General features: G+C 43.6%; 3 long non-coding RNA genes across 5 annotated transcripts; all 3 read left to right on the top strand.

Moving 5' to 3' along the window:
• Nucleotides 1-349: 349 nt before the first annotated feature.
• Nucleotides 350-4910, top strand: LOC136546181 (uncharacterized). 3 transcript variants are annotated; one of them, XR_010781320.1, is made up of 5 exons: nt 350-434; nt 554-695; nt 966-3579; nt 4270-4337; nt 4450-4910. It is a non-coding gene; the product is annotated as an uncharacterized lncRNA (long non-coding RNA). The 3 variants fall into 3 exon arrangements; XR_010781314.1 differs by having other exon boundaries at nt 966-4337; XR_010781303.1 differs by having other exon boundaries at nt 966-4910.
• A 27-nt stretch (nt 4911-4937) lies between these two features.
• Nucleotides 4938-5694, top strand: LOC136546302 (uncharacterized). The gene is made up of 3 exons (XR_010781333.1): nt 4938-5033; nt 5107-5164; nt 5452-5694. It is a non-coding gene; the product is annotated as an uncharacterized lncRNA (long non-coding RNA).
• Nucleotides 5695-17665: 11971 nt separating this feature from the next.
• On the top strand, nt 17666-18421 carry LOC136473430 (uncharacterized). The gene is made up of 3 exons (XR_010762616.1): nt 17666-17761; nt 17835-17892; nt 18179-18421. It is a non-coding gene; the product is annotated as an uncharacterized lncRNA (long non-coding RNA).
• Nucleotides 18422-20162: the final 1741 nt, after the last annotated feature.

The raw sequence follows: 20162 nt of genomic DNA on the forward strand, positions 1-20162 counted from the left end.
TATGCAGCCCAAGGTTTGTCCTTTTCATTTAATTTTTGTGCGATCAGAAAATGCCGTAAATCTATTTCTTGATACTTGTCATCTTATTTTTTTCTTTGCTGGGCTATGTTGCTAGTATTTTGATTGCGCCTTGTGTTTGTAGCCAACGTTACCATCAGAAGGGAAAGAACCTCCAAGAATTGGGAATATTGGACACATAACTCGAATAGCGAATAAGCTCATTCAATTGGGAAAGAGTAACAGCATGATACATAGTCACTTGTAGGTATTTCCAATTTCTGTTTCATCTTTGGCCAATAATTTGGAACTATTGTGTCATACTCATTTACATTTATAAACTTGTGTTTATAGGAGAATAGCGAGTGGGCTGTATGGCAAACAGATGTCCTGGTCAAACACAATGAGGTGGAGAACGTTTACCATTGGGCATGTGGGTATGTTTTTTCCCATCCTGGGCTTTCTTATTCTTGTGTACACTGCTGAAACACTTGTGATTTCTCTGTGGTAACTTGTATATTTCTTCCTGACCGTTGGCTAATGTTTTATGCTGCAGCCGTCCAACTTCTCTACATGATCGTGGGAGGGATAGCGATGATGACGACTTCCGAGACAGAGACTATGATGTGGCAGCGCTTGCTAATAATCTGAGTCAGGCATTTCGATATGGGATATACAGCAATGATGACATTGAAGAGGTGATTTTCGTCAGTTTTTTTAGCAAGATTTTCTTGAGTTTTGAACATCATGTTCTTTTGTAGCATGCTATAATTTTGTAGAGTGGTATTTAGGAAAAAAAGTTGTGTTCAATTTCTGAATCTGTTATAATATCTTCACTGTTGCTGTTTTACAACTAAACATTTCAACCATGTAAAAATAAAACCTTGGGATTCTCCCAGATAACTGTAATATACTAATATTGCCTTCATTGCTAACATTATAACGAATTTCATGTTTGATTATTGCAGGCACAAGGATCATCAGTTACATGGTAGAACGTGTCATGGGTACGGGCTCATTTGGGATCGTCTTCCAGGTATGGTGCTTGGTGGTGGGTGCTCTTCTTTGTAGGTGCCTAATATTGGTTGATGCAACATGTATTAAATTCATGGGGCCTGAATTGTTATTTTTTCATTGTTTTTTGTTTTCTTTCTGTGATGTTCTCTCTTTTCCTTTTCTCTAGCTTCAGTTTTGATTGGTTTCCGATAGTTTCCATAGTTCCTGGGGCCCTACAGAATTTTGAAAATTTTGTGATATGCTATTTTATTTTGAGCAAATTGTACGACATTGCGGACTGACAGAGATGATGCAATATTTGTAGTTCTCAGAACACTGCCCACTAATAGATAGAGATGAAGCAATATTTTCTGGCATTTGATCTGTACTTTTCCCAAAAGAATTTTTCGCTCTGACCTGATGTTGTCATGTCCTTTTGAGTGTATTGTATTTTACGTTGTTCTTGGTCAAAATTAGTAGACTAAAACTAGAACTTGTATCCAATAACAGGCTGCAGGCTCAACTCTTAGACATACTCCTATATAATCTATTTGTAGCAGTCCAACATAGCCGTTGTGCTTTCCTTTTCTTCTATAACTGTAACTAATAAAAATAGAGTCAGTGAGGGATTTAGCCCCACGCCCACAAACTGTGCCACCAGATGAAACAAGCATTTTTTCCCTAGTACCTTTGATAAATTCGAAGCCAACATGGTAGTGTATCTGAACTTTGTAGTCAACTATAAGTTGGTGTATGTACCTAGCCTCCTCATTTTGTTTCTTCTAGAAGTGGACCGGCAACATCAGCTTACAGGACTAGTCGTTTCTCTTAGCTGTTGCCAGACCTTCAAATATCAAGTTGGAGAGACTTTCTCGTTACCAGTTGCAAGATTTTTTTGGAAGAAGCAATGTTGGAATGAAGATCAAAACACAGTAGCCCACCTAACATAAATAGAATTGAAAATTGTTTATTGTCTCTGTGTCCATACACATCAGGTTTTTGTGATTGCTTGTTTGTATGTGTTTTCGTGTGTTAGTGAGAGAGCCGCGGATGGAAATATGTGTTGTTAGTTAAGTTAATCTCCACTGCCTTCCATGATTTAGTTATAGATGACTTTCCTCCAAACAATAGAAGCCCTTCTCCTATGCTGTGGACGGGACTCTCCTAGAAGGCTAGAACTATGTTAAAATAGATCAGCATTATGTCATTGTTTGATGTTCATCAACTAGATGCTTGTGTAAATTAGTTTACAGTGGGAGAAGGTTCTGTCCTGTGCTTGCTGTCAACTAGTTGTAGTGCTTTGTTCCTGTTAATCACTCTTGTTCATGAAAACCAAACAAATAAAATTGCAAGTTAATTAATTGCAATCAGCAATAATGTAAATTGCAAGTGTTGAGCACCGCAATTGTAGTTTTGAGCATATGCAATCTGTGGAAATTTAATGTACCTCATGAGTATACTTGATATATATACATTGTTCGAAGCAAATTTGTAATAACTTTCAATGTTTATTTTGAACAACCAACCTGCAGATCAAAAGAGAAATGGATTAGCTTAGAACTTAGTAGTTTATATATTTAATGCCTCATGGTTTGTTTAAGGAGGGTGAGTAAGGGCATAAGATAGGTTGAATGGCATAGTCATTGGACCCAAGTTTTTGTCCTTGTTCTTTCATAGAAAAAAATTGTCTCTTGTGTTTTGTGCTAACACATCTTGATCTTTGTAGTTGTGATTTGTGCCAACACACACCTCTTTTTTGTCCTTGTCCTTCCATAGAAAAATTTATCTCTTGTGATTTGTGCTAACACATCTTGAAATCTGTTAATTGTGATTTGTGTCAACACACACCTCTTTTTTTATCCTTGTCCTTCCATAGAAAAAAATTGTCTCTTGTGATTTGTGCTAACACATCATGAAATCTGTTATTTGTGATTTATGTCAACACAGACCCCACAAACTTAACTCCTCCTACCTTCAAATATTCTCTCGTGTGTTGGTTAGGCCACTACTGTCCTAGTCCTAGATCGCTGGCATGTTTTATATTCTGTAAGTCTGTATGGTGGGGTAGGTAAGTGAGAGGAAACTGGTAGTATTAGCTACCTCTACTCTTTGTTATTTCAATGACTGGTCCAGTTACTTGCCTCTAAATCCTAATTGATGCACATTCTTTGCTTAAGCTGCAGTAGCCATCATGCCTAATTGAGCTCGGTCCCTCCACTAACAATGACATTGATGAAGCATTTTTGTTTTACCATGTACTGCTTGTGTATAGCCTCATCCTCCTATAGTTTTGGATAGCTGGGCTGACTTGTGGCTGTTGTAGTGGAATAGTAGGAGCTCACATCTTTTAATTGTGTGTTGCATATACGCATACACTATACAAGAAAGCTGTGTTTAGTATCCATTTCTTGATTGCACATTTATAAGTAATAAATTGCACACTTAAAATACTGCAATTATGGTGTTTAACATGTGCAATATCCAGTCTTTATATATAACTTTGGCACTATTTTGTATGGGAGGCGTGCGTCGCAGCTGCTGAAGGAGATTGACTCCTCTGAGGCTGGTCAGCTTGCGCCATTCAATGTAGTTCCCGTTTTTCTGTACTCACCTGCAGTTATTAGTTTGGAATCAGAGTGATTGCTGCTTTTTATCTCGTTTGTGTCTATGCAGGCCGCAATTTTGTATGATCTAGTGTGTTCTGTGTTCGATGGGTGAAATTGCATTAGAAAACCTTTTGTATCCTCAGTCGAAAGTATTGCTTTGGTAGCACCTAAAAAATCATAATTCGTCAAATCAAATATTGTTGGTTTGGCTGACAGATGTGCCTGCAAAGTTATATAAATTTTTTGAGCTACTGAGCCAGTGCCTTTTAGACTCTTCTCCCTTCTAAACATGTTTGTTAGTATGTGCTATCCAAATTTGGAAGAAACTCGTATTGGACCTGGACAACTGGTTTAATTCTCCATCAGGTTAGACCATGTCCATACCTATGGATTTACATAAAAAAGAGATCACTACATGTTTCATTATTTCATAATCATATTTTTTTTACCATGTGTATTTTGATATGGATGTAAACAATTACGTGTTATGACATCTTCAGAAGCAAACTAAGGGTACTAGCTGCAATATTGTTTACTTGTCATTATATAGTGCAAAAAAGGTTGAAAATATTTATACTACTCTTCCATTATTAGAAGCAATGTGACTTTGACAGCAACAGCTCCTTTTAGTTTCTTTTGTACCTAACATGTAATCTCTGAAAATGAGCAGACTGATGTGTTTGATTAGGTGATTAGAGAGTGCAGTGAGCACAATTCACAATTTCAATCACTGATCAGGTAAATTGTACCCTACATTCCTACTAGAATGTTGACCATCTGGATCCAAAGTTACCCTGATTGATAGACATTTCCAGTGCACAGTTTACTGACAAGGCCTGGCTTATGACAGGAAAATGGTGGAGCAAAACTTAGATATTGAGACAACTAGAAATGAGGATCACTATGGTGCAGCTATCCACCATCTTTCCCTGCTCCGTAACAAAAGATGCCTTATGGCTTACATGTACATAACTAAAAGTTCTCAGATGAGCTAACTTTTTGTTTCTCTGTTTTATGCTGATAGCACATGCTTAAATTTGATTTTGCGTGTACTTTAGCTGAATGAATTCTATCCAAATTGGTACAATCGAGCAGAAGTTATTCAGAGTTTTAGATGGAAAGTTGGCCCTGTGCTTCCTCATGACATACAAGAAAAGCTCCATTTCTCAGAGAAAGAGTACTTCAAGAACCACTCTGCAGCCATTAAATCATACATATCGGAGATGGATATAGATTTGACAGTAGTGTGGTGTTTTTTCTATTTCTTATGCTTTACTCGTGATGAGAGATTTATCAGACTTCTAATACCCTTTATTATAGGACATGGTTCCTCCAAGGATTGGTGAAATATCTCTTGGTGACCATTCTGTATCATTGACCAAGAACTCACTCCATTTCCTAAGGCGCACAGATGCTGAACAATTTATATCACAGGTTTGTTGTCTGTTTCTTTGTGATGTCCTTTCACTATCTCTTTGAAAATAATATGATGCTGAACTTACTATAGGGTCTTATGGAAGAATTTCTGGAGTAGGGATCACATATGAATATATGATGTACAATAGGTATGAGTCCTTGCCTTTTTATCTTACTTGAGATGTACTTTCAGTAGTGCAATAGTTCTGTAATGTTTTATAAGGACCAAAGCTTACTTGTCTTAGACCAATAAAGACATGATGGTTGCTGAAATGCTAAATATTCTTCATTCCGTGCATATGGTTAGTTCAGCTGTGACAGCTATATGCATAGATATTCAGTTTAGGGTGTTGATAGCTACCAACTTTGAAGCATTTTGTTCTGTACTTGCAACTTGCTTCTTAAACTATGCATCTGTGAATTGATTATCTTGCAGGATGTGTGGCGCTTCTTCTCTTCAGTGCTGCTGCCTGATGGAATATCATCCTTGTAATGCTTGAAGAGACTATTTTCAACAATGAAAGGACATGTCATCCTAGGTCTGAAGGGACAGGGAGCTTCTTCTAACTAGTCGTGGGTGCCGATTACTTGCTCTAGATAAATGAGTGAAGTTTATAATATCTCTATTAGTGACAAATTTCTTCATGATGTATTACTTTTATAGTAGATCTTACAACTTTGTAAAATCAGTCTTACTAAAATTCATTTCCTCTGTTTACATGTGGATGCCTTTTGGTTAGTGTGCCATCTAAGAAAGCAGATGTTGATAACAGTTTTACTTGTGTATTAACATTTAGTTTTGCTCGACTTAGAAACTTATTTTTCCTGTGCATAAGTTTGACTTACTTCTTGCACTCAATGCTGTAAAATCACAGTTCTCTCAGAGTTCAAATTATAACTTGCTCTTGTCACAAGCTGGTTCATTCCACTTCTATATCACATCGTAGTGACCTTTCCATCTTTGCCATGAAGCAAGATTAAGTTCCAACAATCATGTGCTAGCTTCTCCTAAAACACATGGTTTTTTGTCTATTGGAATTCGTGTGTTTTTTAGGCAGCCAACAACCATGTGCTAGCTTTGGCTGAAACACATGGTTTTTCCTTTATTACAAATCATGTGTTTTGCAGCTAGCAAACAACCATGTGGTACCTTTTGCTGAAACACATGGTTGTTGGATAGACAGACTCATTTTTTTAGAACAAACCGGAGCTTCATTCAAGTGTCATGAACATGGTTACAATCGGCATACATGATCTCCTAGTAGAGCTAGTGGTGGTATAAGCCACTCTTCCACCGACCTAGTACAGGAGACTAATTTAACACATTCATGGGCTAATCTATTACAAGATCTATTAGAGAAAAACAAATCAAATTCAACAAAGCTCCGGCTTAGATCATTGATCTGCTGCAGCAAAGGACCAATTTCAGAGTTCTGAAAAGTGCTCTTCTCCCACAATGAAACCAACACTTTGCAGTCCGTCTCTAACTGAAGGTACTCCACACCCCTCTTCAGCGCGTACTGCATCCCATCACGGACAAGCCATGGCTTCAGTAGTCAGCGCATTCAAGCAATGTTCATACCTTTTCGCCCAAGCACCACACCACCGACCTTCATGATCTCTGAGGACCACTCCGGTTGCTGCCAGTTTGGTTCTCCGATCTGAACTGAAGCATTCAGGCATGGGGGCGTTCACCTTTTGAAGTGCTATATGGATATGCTCCACGTCAATTTGGCATTGCCACTTCGCCAGATACGCTAGTCACTGATTTGGCTACATGGTTGTCTGATCGTGCTCTGATGACCGATGTCATTCGCCAGCATCTGAACTGAGCTAAGCAGCGTATAAAAAGGCAAGCAGATGAGCACCGTTCAGAGCGTCAGTTTCAAGTGGGTGATCTGGTCTTCGTCAAGATTCAACCAGACATGCAATCTTCCTTGGCACAGCGAAGCAATCAGAAGCTTGCCTTCAAGTTTTTCGGACCCTATCGCATTCTGGCTCGCGTTGGTAACGTTGCTTACAGGCTTGAGCTCCCGGCTTCCTCTTCGGTGCACCCTGTGTTCCATGTTTTCCAGCTTAAGAAGTCAGGCAGGTGCTCGCCATTCTGTTACCAATCATCCTCTATCTCATAATATTGCAGACTCGCTCGGTGGTCAAGGGTACGCGCTCTATTTCTCAAGGATTGATTAAATGGTCTAACCTACCAAGATCTCTAGCTACTTGGGAAGACTTAGAGTTCCTTCAGGTAGCAGTTTCCCCGCGTCACCGTCCGGAGCCGACCTGGCGCGCAAGGGGAGGGAGTTACGGCTGCCCTGTCTACTGTTCCGCGTCCGAAAGCAACTGGACCATGGCAGTGGTCAGGCAGCTGGCAGTAGCATATATATATATATATATATATATATATATATATATATATATAATAGCATGAGAAAGGGAATCATCATTGATAAACATTGTAACAAACTATCTTGCTTCTCCTGCAAGCATTCCTCTAATCCTGACCTACTGCTTTGCTTTCCCTTCCCGTGCTCTGATCTGCTGCTACCACCCTGAATTCTATAAGTTCTATCGCTGGCCGTAACATCGGGCCACATTGCTCTGTGCTGTGTTCTTCCTAGCTTCTTCGTCGAGCAGTAGTTCTCCGCGATCTGAAAACTCAGCTGTTTTCATGCTTGGCACTTGGCAGAGGATACATGGCGCCGGAGTATGCGGTTCTTAGACGTTTACAGCCTCGGAGTCCTCATCCTAGAGATCGTTACTGGACAGAAGAACACCGACATGTTGGAATCAGCAGTCGGAGAATCCTACATATTGTTCTTCGTTTTCACATTCCACGACTCACTTTTTTTAACACAAAATTGGATCAGAGACACCGACCTCTGGGTCACTGGGTCAGAAACACCGTATACTTAGTACTTGTATACATGATCCAAGTAAAAATGATTATATGTCATGTGTTATTAGGTGTGGGACCACTGGGTCAGAGGCACTGCGCTGGAGGCCGTGGACCCGTTCTTGGATTGCCAGTCCCTGGAGACAGAGCGCTGAGGTGGTCAAGTGCATCCATCTGTGGCTGCTCTGCGTGCAGGAGAACCCCCGACCATGCTTGACAGTCCTCGTCATGCTGCACGGCCAATCGTCAGGCGGCTTTGTGGCACCATCGAAGCGAGCAAACTAAGGCCCTCCACAGTGTGAGCGGTGCCCGATACTGTTCACGTATGCCAGCTCACAGTGATGCTTGGTTGAGTTTGGGGCTGCAGCGTGTAAAAGTGATGCCAGAAAAAGTAGCGTGTTCTTTATCTTCTATCAACAATCTGACAACAACAGCAGAGTGTTGGCTGCAGTCTCACAGCAAAAGTACAATACTAGGTTTTTATTGATTTGGGCACCGGCGCAACTAAAGTTGGCCATGCAGCCTGTAGCCTGCCGGCCCGGCACGGGCACGGCATGGCCCGAGGCACCAGGCCGTGCCTGGGCCGCCACCCCGTCTCGTGGCACGGCACGGGCACGGCACGGTGCAAAGAGGCGGCCCGATGGCGGCCCGTTGCCCCAACAGCTTCATTTGGCCCAGCAAGGGAGGTAGCCCACGAAGCCAGCCCACCCCTGCCGCATATATAAGCCGCTGCCCGCTGCCTCCCTCTCCATTCCTAACCCTAAGTCCCGAATCCCCATTCCTCCCCCACCGCGCCGTCTGCTCTCGCTCGCTGCCTCGCTCTCGCTCTCGCATTCGCGATCCACTGTCACCGCCGCTCTCCATCGACCATCGTCGTCCGTCCTCTCTGGCACCGGTGACCTCGCCGGCGCTCCTCCACCTCGCACTGAGTTCGCTAACCCCAGTCTCCTCCCTCCTTTTCCTCTCCTGTTTCCTCTTGCTCTCACTCGGAATTGGTGAACCATGTGAGTTCGTGTTCATGTCACTCCCTCCTCCCCCACCTCGCCGTCGATTCTAATCGGTGTCTGTCTCATCCTCTGGCTGGCTCGCTTGGCTTCTTCATCTCCGACACCAGGCTCTGGGAAAGCAGGTTCGTCACTTTCCCTAACCCTAGATCTGCTCTTCTCTGCTCTGTCTCTCTCTGATCTCTGTCTCTCAAGTGTCATCTCTCACTCTTCTTCTTCTTTGCGTGCAGGTTGGTGCCTGACACCCGTGTCCTCCTCCTCTGGAGTAGACATGGCCAGGCCGCCAAAGCGCCCGTTGAGGGACGGTGCTGGAGCTGCTGGAGGTCGAGGTCAGTGGACGGCTGTCCGGCTCAGTCTACGGGCGGTTGTGGTTCCGGCCTCGCAACGCGGGGGGAGGATCAGCATCCCATCGGCGATGGACAAGGACCAGGCGCCGCACCCGGACGACGAGCTGGAAGTCGAGGACGACGATGACCTACATGATGATGCAGCCGGTCTGTTCGGCGTCGACCTCGGTGACGGCAACCTAGCCCATCGATCTAGATGGCGACGACTGGTGATGGTGGAGTTGAGGTCTCCACTGACACTCATGGTACCTCAACCACCTCTGGTAAGAAAGTTTCTGCTGTTTGGGATTACTTCCATGAGATTAAGGAGAATAAAATTCGAGTTGCTGCCATCTGTAAACATTGTCGGGTGCGATACACTACTAGATCGTCTGCTAGCACTGGCCATTTGAGACGGCACATGTATTCCTGTATGAGAAAACGTAATCATGCTAGTATGGTCCAGTCTAAGCTTGCTCTGAATCCTGATGGTTTGAAAAACTGGGTGTATGATCCTATGCTTACTCGCACTGAGTTGTGCCAGTTTGATTGCTAGGCTAGACCTTCCTTTAGGGATAGGTGAGACACATGCTTGGGAGGATTACATTAAGCGTGCTCATAATCCTCTGTTCGAGAAGGTTTCTAGGCAGACCACCACTAGAGATATGTGTAAACTTTTTTATGAACAACGTGCTATGCTTATGAAATCTGTGTTGCCTACTGCATCTTCTGTTTCTTTGACATCTGATATTTGGTCTGGTAATGCTAAGCGGGATTATATTTCTATTGTTGCTCATTATGTTAGTGCAGATTGGGAGTTATAGAAAAAAGTTGTTAGTCTTAGGCTGATTGATGTTTCACATTCTGGTGAAAACATTGCTGATAGGATTTCTAGTGTGGTTGAGGAGTTTGGTTTGATTGACAAGGTTTTTTCTATGTCTCTAGACAATGCTTCTGCTAATTCTAGGGCTTATGAGATTTTGCAACCTATATTCTTTGGTTATTTGGGTTCTTATCCTGCACCTATAAGAGATGATCCTAACAAGGTGCAGTACTTGCTTGTGCATCAGCGCTGTGCATGCCATATCATTAATCTGATTGTTAAATCTGGCATGAAGAGGTTGAAACCTTATACTGAAGATTTCAGAACTGCAATAAGTTTTTTAAATTCCTCTAATCAAAGAATTGCATTGTTTAAGAACTACTGCACTGCTCAGGGTCTTAGACCTAAAAAGTTTGGCTTGGATATGGATGTTAGATGGAATTCTACTTATTTGATGCTCAAACACTTGCTGCCATACAAGGAAGTCTTTCATGTGTTCATTACCTCTAATTATGGTTCTACTTTGTTGACTGCACAACATTGGTATGTTGCTGAATAAATAATGATATTTCTGAAACTCTTCTATAATTCCACTGTTGTCCTGTCTGGTGTTTATTATCCCACAGCTCCACTTGTTTTGCACCATATGCTTGACATGGCTGAACATTTGCAAAATGCTGAAAGAGATGCTTATTTTAGAATGATTGCTACTCCTATGAAGCTTAAATTCCTTAAATATTGGGAGAAAATTCCACTAATTTATTCATATGCATTCATTCTTGATCCTAGAGCTAAGATGAAAGGGTTCTTTAATGTGCTTGAATTGCTTGGTAAGGCAACTGGATGCATTTTATAGTGTATACTATGGTGATGTGAAAGATGAATTGTATAGATTGTTTGCCAAGTATGAATAGAAATTTGGTGCAGTTAGGTCTCAGAGGGTTTTAGTGCCTTCAGCTCATACTGGTAAGACAAAACAGGCATGGGGAAGGATCTTTGGAGGTCCTGGTGAATCCCCTGTCGGTTCCCCCTCATCTTCATCTACTCCATCTGCTGTCAGTGAGCTCAAAGCTTACTTGGACAGTGACCCTGTCACATGTTATGAGGAATCCTTTGACATACTCCTCTGGTGGAGTGACCACAAGCTAACCTATCCAATCCTATCTATTATGGCTCGAGATATCATGTCTGTCCTCTATATCTACTGTCTCTTCCGAGTCTTGTTTCAGCTATACATCCAGGATACTCGAAGACCGGCGATGGCGCTTGTTGCCTGAGTATGTGGAGATGCTCACCTGCATCAAGGACTAGGAGCAAGGTGCAAGAAGGGAACAACATACACCTGAGGACCTAGACCTGGAGGAGGCATTCAAGAACCTCTTCCTCGATGAACAAGGCAAAGGCAGCGGCAGCGACGGTACTGCTGGTGGTGGATAGAAGAAGAAGAAGAGAAGAGGAGAGGTAGTCACTCACTCAACTGAAACTTCCATATTGCTTCTTTACATTCAAGTTCACTAACATTGCTTGCTTCTGTGTAATTTTGCAGGTACTTTGGTGTGACAGAGTGAGACAGTGAGTCACTATGAATGTTGCCACTAATGTTGGCAGTTGGCTATTGTAATAGGATAGAACTTTTGCTGCTGTGAACTCACTAAGTCACATTGTCACAATGACTTTGCCACCGATGTTGGCTATTGTAATAGGATAGAAGAACTAAGACTTTGACACTTTAGAGCTGGATGTACTCTTTTTTCCTTTTTAGGGTTTCTCACAAGGGTGAGTTTTATCTAGAAAGGTTTTTAATGAGGCAGCATTGCACAAAATAGCTCATATTCATATAATGATATAATCTTGTCTTTTGTCCCTTGTCCTTGTGTTCTGAGTTGTGAGTTTGAGACTTGTGTCTTATGAGTTTGAATTGTGATTGTGAAATGTGAATCCTGTGGTTTAGAATTCTGAGAATATGAGTTTTGAATCTGATGTGAATCTGGTGGTTTTGAATCTCTGAGTTGTGAATCTGGTGGTAAAATCATGTTGAAAATGATCAAGTCGTTAAAGACTGAGTTATTTTTGCAGCCGGGCTATGGGCCGGCACGGCCCGGTGAAAATGGTCGTGCCCAACGGGCAGCACGGCACGGCCAAACTGGCCCACGTGCCGTGCCTTGGGCCGGAGGCCAGGCACGAGCACGCCATAGGCACGGCACGGCCGGCATGGTGGCCCGGTGAGGCACGACGCCGCGTCGGGCCGGCACGGCCCGATGGCCATCTATAGGCGCAACTACTTGCTCCGCTCCTTGTTTTCTTGGCATCGCTTGCAATTGGAACCACCTGCTGCAGCGGGGAGGAGTGGTGCTAAAATCATCTCTCTCTTCTTTTGGGCATCACTTAGGCATACATTGTGGAGGGCCTAATGGGCGAACAATCATGGCATTCAAAAGGAGCGAACGATTTGTAGACACCCTAAAATTTCCTTTTTTCAGAAAATAACAATTCCTATCGTTTTCCATTTTTGTACAGTGCTGCACACTCCGCCGAAGAAACATATGCAGGCGCCCATTCGTCCACTCCCCTCACCCACTCCCTTTCCCTGTGACGTCACCGTTGATGCAGCTAGAAAAAAAAGATCAAAACATTTATTTCAAATGTTATAACTTTCGAACGTTGTATCCATTTTTAATTCCGTCTGCACCGGTATGTTCTACGCAACAAGGTGAATAAAACGAGACCCCACTTGCATATGCTTCGAAGATTTTTTTTCTAGTTGCAATTTATGTATATTAACTTATAACATATAACTTATGAAACATAACTTATGTACACAATTTATGAAGCACAACTTATATATAAAAGTTATGAAACACAACTTATATACAAAAGTTATGAAACACAACTTATAATAGCAAATTATGTGTATTAACTTATAACATATAACTTATAATATATAACTTATGCCAAAGTTTGGAAACACAAAGTTATGAAACATAACTTATGTATAAAAGTTATTAAACACAAAGGAACGAATTAACTTATAACTTATGTCAAAACTTAGAAACACAAAAGTTATTGAACACAAAGGAACGAATTAACTTATAACTTATGCCAAAACATGAAAACTGTAACACAACTTATGTACAAAAGTTATGAAACACAACTTATGTACATAAGTTATTCTATATAACTTGTGTACAATTTTTTTTAAAAAATAAAGAATGATAAAATATAGAAAAATAAAAAGAATACTAAAAAATCACATAAAACAAAACTAAATAAAAATAAAAAGAATAAGAAAAAAGAAAGAAAATGCCAACTCCATACAGCTTCACGTTCACGTACGGTAGTGCTAGTTTTTCTGTGGAGGAAAACGTACGGTAGTGCTAGTGCTATGATGGGATCTCGAGGAAGGATTGGCCCACTTGCGCGCGGCTTGCGGATCGGTCTCCGTCTCGGTGCGCCAGTTGCTGACAGGAACAACGCAGGCACGTCTATCGTTCACCGAGTACGAATCGCGCGAAAGACCGCGCAAATGGATTTGGGCCGTCGAAGCCGGCCTTCGCCTTTGCGTACGGGGAGACGATGAGCTCGGATGAGCGGGGTAATACGTGTCGTCTGCTGCTGCGTTCTCTTTGAACGGGATGTCCGTGTCAGAGTTCCAGCCAAGATAGATCATAGATGGACAGAATCACGATAGAAATGCAGGCACGGTGCACCTGCGGCCAGCGGCACGTCCTGCGGTAGCCTGTTAGCGCATACTACGGAGTACTCTGCTTGCCGCACTGTCATGCTGGCTGGACTTTGCAGGAATACATACGGTAGAATATCCAGATTACAGCGCCCGTTGCTGACCCTACACTACAGATTACGCGTACCGGAGATACAAAATCCATACGCTAGAAACAGTAGCTATCGCTGTTTGATGATGTATAATATATGCAAATTAAACGGCAAGGGCCACGGTGGCGACCCGCTTGCAGATGGCCTTGAGGAGGCAGAGTGCCCCGTGCGGTGTACTACCCGGCCCAGTTCCCTCAAGTCGTCCACGTCGATGGTTTCCTTGTGTACGTCCTCAAGCCGTCGGTGTTCCTCAGGCAGGGGTGTTTGGACTAAACTTTGTCCCTGTCGTATCCAACATTTGGACAACAACGAGAAGTCTCCTATACAACTAAAAAGAACAAAACATGAATATTTTTTGGTGCGACATTCGTCCATCGTCCTGTCTGCCTGCCGCCCGTGCGATCTTTCTCCGCGCCCCCTACGCCCGTCTCCCTTCCAAAAAAACATCGCTCGCCTGCCGCGCCCACCCTACGCCAGCGCCCGCCCGCATCAGGCAGTGCCGCCGCCGCCCGAGCCCGTGGCGCTTCGCCGTCGTCTCGTTGCGTCCTCTCCTTGCCTCCTACCTCCTGCCGCCTCCCCTCCCATCTCCCCATCGCGCCCCCTCGCGCCGTCCGCATCCCGCCCCCACCGGCCACCCCCACCTCCATGCGGATCGGCGCATGAGGACCGGTGGCGACGCCCCTTTTTCTCTGCAGGCGGCAGCGCAAGGCAGTGGTGCCTCCTCGCCGCCATGGGCCATTCCATCCCGCCCCACGATGGCGGCGCGTCCCACACCGTGTGGATGGAACCCCCGGCGGTGATGCATCCTGCCCCAATCCCCGTGCGATTTTTTTCCACCTCGACGCTCTGCCCGCCCGTGCAAAAGGAAACTCGCCCCCACCGGTGCCTCCCCCTTTAACCCTCCCCGCCTCCATTACCGTCTCCCCCCTTCCCACCTCCCCCACCAGATGTGCTCATCCATCCACTGCGACGAGGCCCCGCCCGCCGATTCGACTACGTTTGTTTTTTTTCTTCATTTGATTTGATTGCAACGCACCGCAGCAGATGGAAGAGAGGGAGGGAGGGATCCTTGGGCCGTCGTTCGGCTGGATGGTTGAGGGCGGCACACAATTCCATTTTGAGATGGCAAACCCGGCTATAAGGTCACCCTGGGCGTTTTTTCACCGAAAACCGAACACCGAACCGAACCGAAACCGAACCGAATAGTCGGTAGTTCGGTTTTTTCGGTTCGGCTTCGATTTTGGATTCTGGGAACTTCGGTGTTCGGCTACGGTGTCGGTTTTTTACTCGAGTGGAACCGAACAACCGCGGAACTGAAGTTAGCAACAATCTTGAATGTCCGCTTCCCCAATCTTGGATGCAGCCCACCAAGGCCCACAACGCACCGCTCTGGGCACTTGGGCAGGCCTGAGGCCTCTCTTGTCCGACTCCCTCTGTAGTCTCCCTCTCCCTCACCCTGTCTCAGATCCGAGTCCAGAGTCCCTCTCTCTCCCACCCGACTCGGCGTGCGGCGACTCCCCATCCGAAACCCGTAAAACATGGCGGCGGTGGCGGCGCGACTAGGAGGCGGTCTGGCAGAGCGTGGAAGTGGCAGCGGGCGAGGCGAGGCGTAGAGACGCAACTGCTGCTGAGCTTCAGTGGCCCGGGCCTAGCATAAGGAGGAGCCACGGGAGGCATGCTTGGTGGCTGCGCCATGGGGCTACTTCACGGTGCGTCGCTGATGCGAGCTGCGAGCAGGTGGTGGTGGCGGTCCTGCACGAGTGGAAGGTGGCGTCGGCGACGCATCCTACTGCTCGAGGCGGAGTTCCGTGCATCGTGGATGCGTGCGACTACGAGGCACTGGAGGTAGACTCAGTTTTCTCAGTTTAAACTAAAAAACCAATGTAAAAAACCGAAACCGAAATGGTCGGTTTTGCATTCTCTGATTAACCGATCGGCTTCTCATTCTTGAAAACCAAACTTTTGAGGAACCGAAAAAAACAAAACCAAAGTGTCGGTTTAAACCGAATGCCCAGGCTGACTATAAGGGGATAGCAGAGCCCAGTGCATAAGATGCGGCCTGGCTGCTTCAATAACAAGCAAATGGATAGAGCTCTGCCTACACAAACCAAACCTATTGTTTGCATCCCTTCCTTACAGAGAGCGAAATTCCGACCCAACGTCTATAAAGAGAAATAACAAAAAGTAGAGTAGGGAGGATAGACCAGTACACAGGCACAAGATCGCGTAAAGAAAATGAAAAGTAGGGTCTTCAATTCAGAATGATAATTATTCTCTATTTCCATGACCTGTACTATACACAACGAAATAAACTCCCAGGCTTCCTACCTGCTACCTATTTCTCACTCACAAGAGCTTCGACCTTGCTTATACTTGAATTTCTCTTGCCTTCATTACCATAAGAGAAAAGCTTTCCTACCCTAGTTCCTAAGCATAGACATTTCCTCTTTATTTACTATTAGATAGAGTAGAACGACTGTACCAAGCACCATCCCTATGTTGACTAATGCCATGCAAACAAATCTACTCCTATGAATTCACATCCCTTTTCCATGAAACTCCTATGAGAGGACCACTGACGACAAGACAACAGAAAAGTAGCTTACCCAAAGCTAATCCTCAGTTTGAACCAGTACAAAAGCAAAGCTTGTCCTAGCCTCATTAGACTGAAAAGAATTACCCCTGCCTTTGTTGGGTCCGGAACGGTGGCCCCTGCTGGAGTGAAACCTTCCACCATTTTCGCTCATTATCATATCCAACGAATATACATCGGATAGCTTTCTTGTCGAATTTACTTCAGCTCGCTCTTTTGATAGCCAAGAGTCCCGATCTTCCACTCCATCATGCCTTCGGTAATGGCTGGCTCACAAGATATAGCCAGAGGTGTGTCCTTGCTTGTATTATCAGAAATCACCTGATCCACCAACCCTTGCATTTCGTTCTAGTGACAAGGACCTACCTTCAAGCTGAGCGATTGAGAAAAATCTCTGTTATAGCTGCCATTTCTTATTCATATTAGACCACTGACCAAGAGGAAACCATAATAATAATAAGAGATAAGATGCAGCTCACTTGGAAAAAACCCTGTTCTTATTCCTTTACTTGTGTTCAGCTTTGTCATTGGTATGACAATCCGTTCTGTCAGACCCATCATATGCTGTGTAAGGTATTATTGCCGTCACTTCAACAACTGAAAAGGTTTTTTCTAAAGTCGCCACTAGGACACTTGTTAGGAAGGCCTGGGAATGACCCTCTAGCCCTCCAATCTGAAAAAGCAGGAATGCAGGAAAAGTGGAGCAAAACTTAGATATTGAGACAACTAGAAATGAGGATCACTATGGTGCAGCTATCCACCATCTTTCCCTGCTCCGTAACAAAAGATGCCTTATGGCTTACATGTACATAACTAAAAGTTCTCAGATGAGCTAACTTTTTGTTTCTCTGTTTTATGCTGATAGCACATGCTTAAATTTGATTTTGCGTGTACTTTAGCTGAATGAATTCTATCCAAATTGGTACAATCGAGCAGAAGTTATTCAGAGTTTTAGATGGAAAGTTGGCCCTGTGCTTCCTCATGACATACAAGAAAAGCTCCATTTCTCAGAGAAAGAGTACTTCAAGAACCACTCTGCAGCCATTAAATCATACATATCGGAGATGGATATAGATTTGACAGTAGTGTGGTGTTTTTTCTATTTCTTATGCTTTACTCGTGATGAGAGATTTATCAGACTTCTAATACCCTTTATTATAGGACATGGTTCCTCCCAAGGATTGGTGAAATATCTCTTGGTGACCATTCTGTATCATTGACCAAGAACTCACTCCATTTCCTAAGGCGCACAGATGCTGAACAATTTATATCACAGGTTTGTTGTCTGTTTCTTTGTGATGTCCTTTCACTATCTCTTTGAAAATAATATGATGCTGAACTTACTATAGGGTCTTATGGAAGAATTTCTGGAGTAGGGATCACATATGAATATATGATGTACAATAGGTATGAGTCCTTGCCTTTTTATCTTACTTGAGATGTACTTTCAGTAGTGCAATAGTTCTGTAATGTTTTATAAGGACCAAAGCTTACTTGTCTTAGACCAATAAAGACATGATGGTTGCTGAAATGCTAAATATTCTTCATTCCGTGCATATGGTTAGTTCAGCTGTGACAGCTATATGCATAGATATTCAGTTTAGGGTGTTGATAGCTACCAACTTTGAAGCATTTTGTTCTGTACTTGAACTTGCTTCTTAAACTATGCATCTGTGAATTGATTATCTTGCAGGATGTGTGGCGCTTCTTCTCTTCAGTGCTGCTGCCTGATGGAATATCATCCTTGTAATGCTTGAAGAGACTATTTTCAACAATGAAAGGACATGTCATCCTAGGTCTGAAGGGACAGGGAGCTTCTTCTAACTAGTCGTGGGTGCCGATTACTTGCTCTAGATAAATGAGTGAAGTTTATAATATCTCTATTAGTGACAAATTTCTTCATGATGTATTACTTTTATAGTAGATCTTACAACTTTGTAAAATCAGTCTTACTAAAATTCATTTCCTCTGTTTACATGTGGATGCCTTTTGGTTAGTGTGCCATCTAAGAAAGCAGATGTTGATAACAGTTTTACTTGTGTATTAACATTTAGTTTTGCTCGACTTAGAAACTTATTTTTCCTGTGCACAAGTTTGACTTACTTCTTGCACTCAATGCTGTAAAATCACAGTTCTCTCAGAGTTCAAATTATAACTTGCTCTTGTCACAAGCTGGTTCATTCCACTTCTATATCACATCGTAGTGACCTTTCCATCTTTGCCATGAAGCAAGATTAAGTTCCAACAATCATGTGCTAGCTTCTCCTAAAACACATGGTTTTTTGTCTATTGGAATTCGTGTGTTTTTTAGGCAGCCAACAACCATGTGCTAGCTTTGGCTGAAACACATGGTTTTTCCTTTATTACAAATCATGTGTTTTGCAGCTAGCAAACAACCATGTGGTACCTTTTGCTGAAACACATGGTTGTTGGATAGACAGACTCTTTTTTTTAGAACAAACCGGAGCTTCATTCAAGTGTCATGAACATGGTTACAATCGGCATACATGATCTCCTGTAGAGCTAGTGGTGGTATAAGCCACTCTTCCACCGACCTAGTACAGGAGACTAATTTAACACATTCATGGGCTAATCTATTACAAGATCTATTAGAGAAAAACAAATCAAATTCAACAAAGCTCCGGCTTAGATCATTGATCTGCTGCAGCAAAGAACCAATTTCAGAGTTCTGAAAAGTGCTCTTCTCCCACAATGAAACCAACACTTTGCAGTCCGTCTCTAACTGAAGGTACTCCACACCCCTCTTCAGCGCGTACTGCATCCCATCACGGCAAGCCATGGCTTCAGTAGTCAGCGCATTCAAGCAATGTTCATACCTTTTCGCCCAAGCACCACACCACCGACCTTCATGATCTCTGAGGACCACTCCGGTTGCGCCAGTTTGGTTCTCCGATCTGAATGAAGCATTCGGCATGGGGGCGTTCACCTTTTGAAGTGCTATATGGATATGCTCCACGTCAATTTGGCATTGCCACTTCGCCAGATACGCTAGTCACTGATTTGGCTACATGGTTGTCTGATCGTGCTCTGATGACCGATGTCATTCGCCAGCATCTGAACTGAGCTAAGCAGCGTATAAAAAGGCAAGCAGATGAGCACCGTTCAGAGCGTCAGTTTCAAGTGGGTGATCTGGTCTTCGTCAAGATTCAACCAGACATGCAATCTTCCTTGGCACAGCGAAGCAATCAGAAGCTTGCCTTCAAGTTTTTCGGACCCTATCGCATTCTGGCTCGCGTTGGTAACGTTGCTTACAGGCTTGAGCTCCCGGCTTCCTCTTCGGTGCACCCTGTGTTCCATGTTTTCCAGCTTAAGAAGTCGGCAGGTGCTCGCCATTCTGTTACCAATCATCCTCTATCTCATAATATTGCAGACTCGCTCGGTGGTCAAGGGTACGCGCTCTATTTCTCAAGGATTGATTAAATGGTCTAACCTACCAAGATCTCTAGCTACTTGGGAAGACTTAGAGTTCCTTCGGTAGCAGTTTCCCCGCGTCACCGTCCGGAGCCGACCTGGCGCGCAAGGGGAGGGAGTTACGGCTGCCCTGTCTACTGTTCCGCGTCCGGAAGCGACTGGACCATGGCGTGGTCAGGCAGCTGGCAGTAGCAATATATATATATATATATATATATATATATATATATATATATATATATATA

The sequence above is a fragment of the Miscanthus floridulus genome, chromosome 1 (assembly GCF_019320115.1).
Source record: "Miscanthus floridulus cultivar M001 chromosome 1, ASM1932011v1, whole genome shotgun sequence".
Lineage (NCBI taxonomy): Eukaryota > Viridiplantae > Streptophyta > Magnoliopsida > Poales > Poaceae > Miscanthus > Miscanthus floridulus.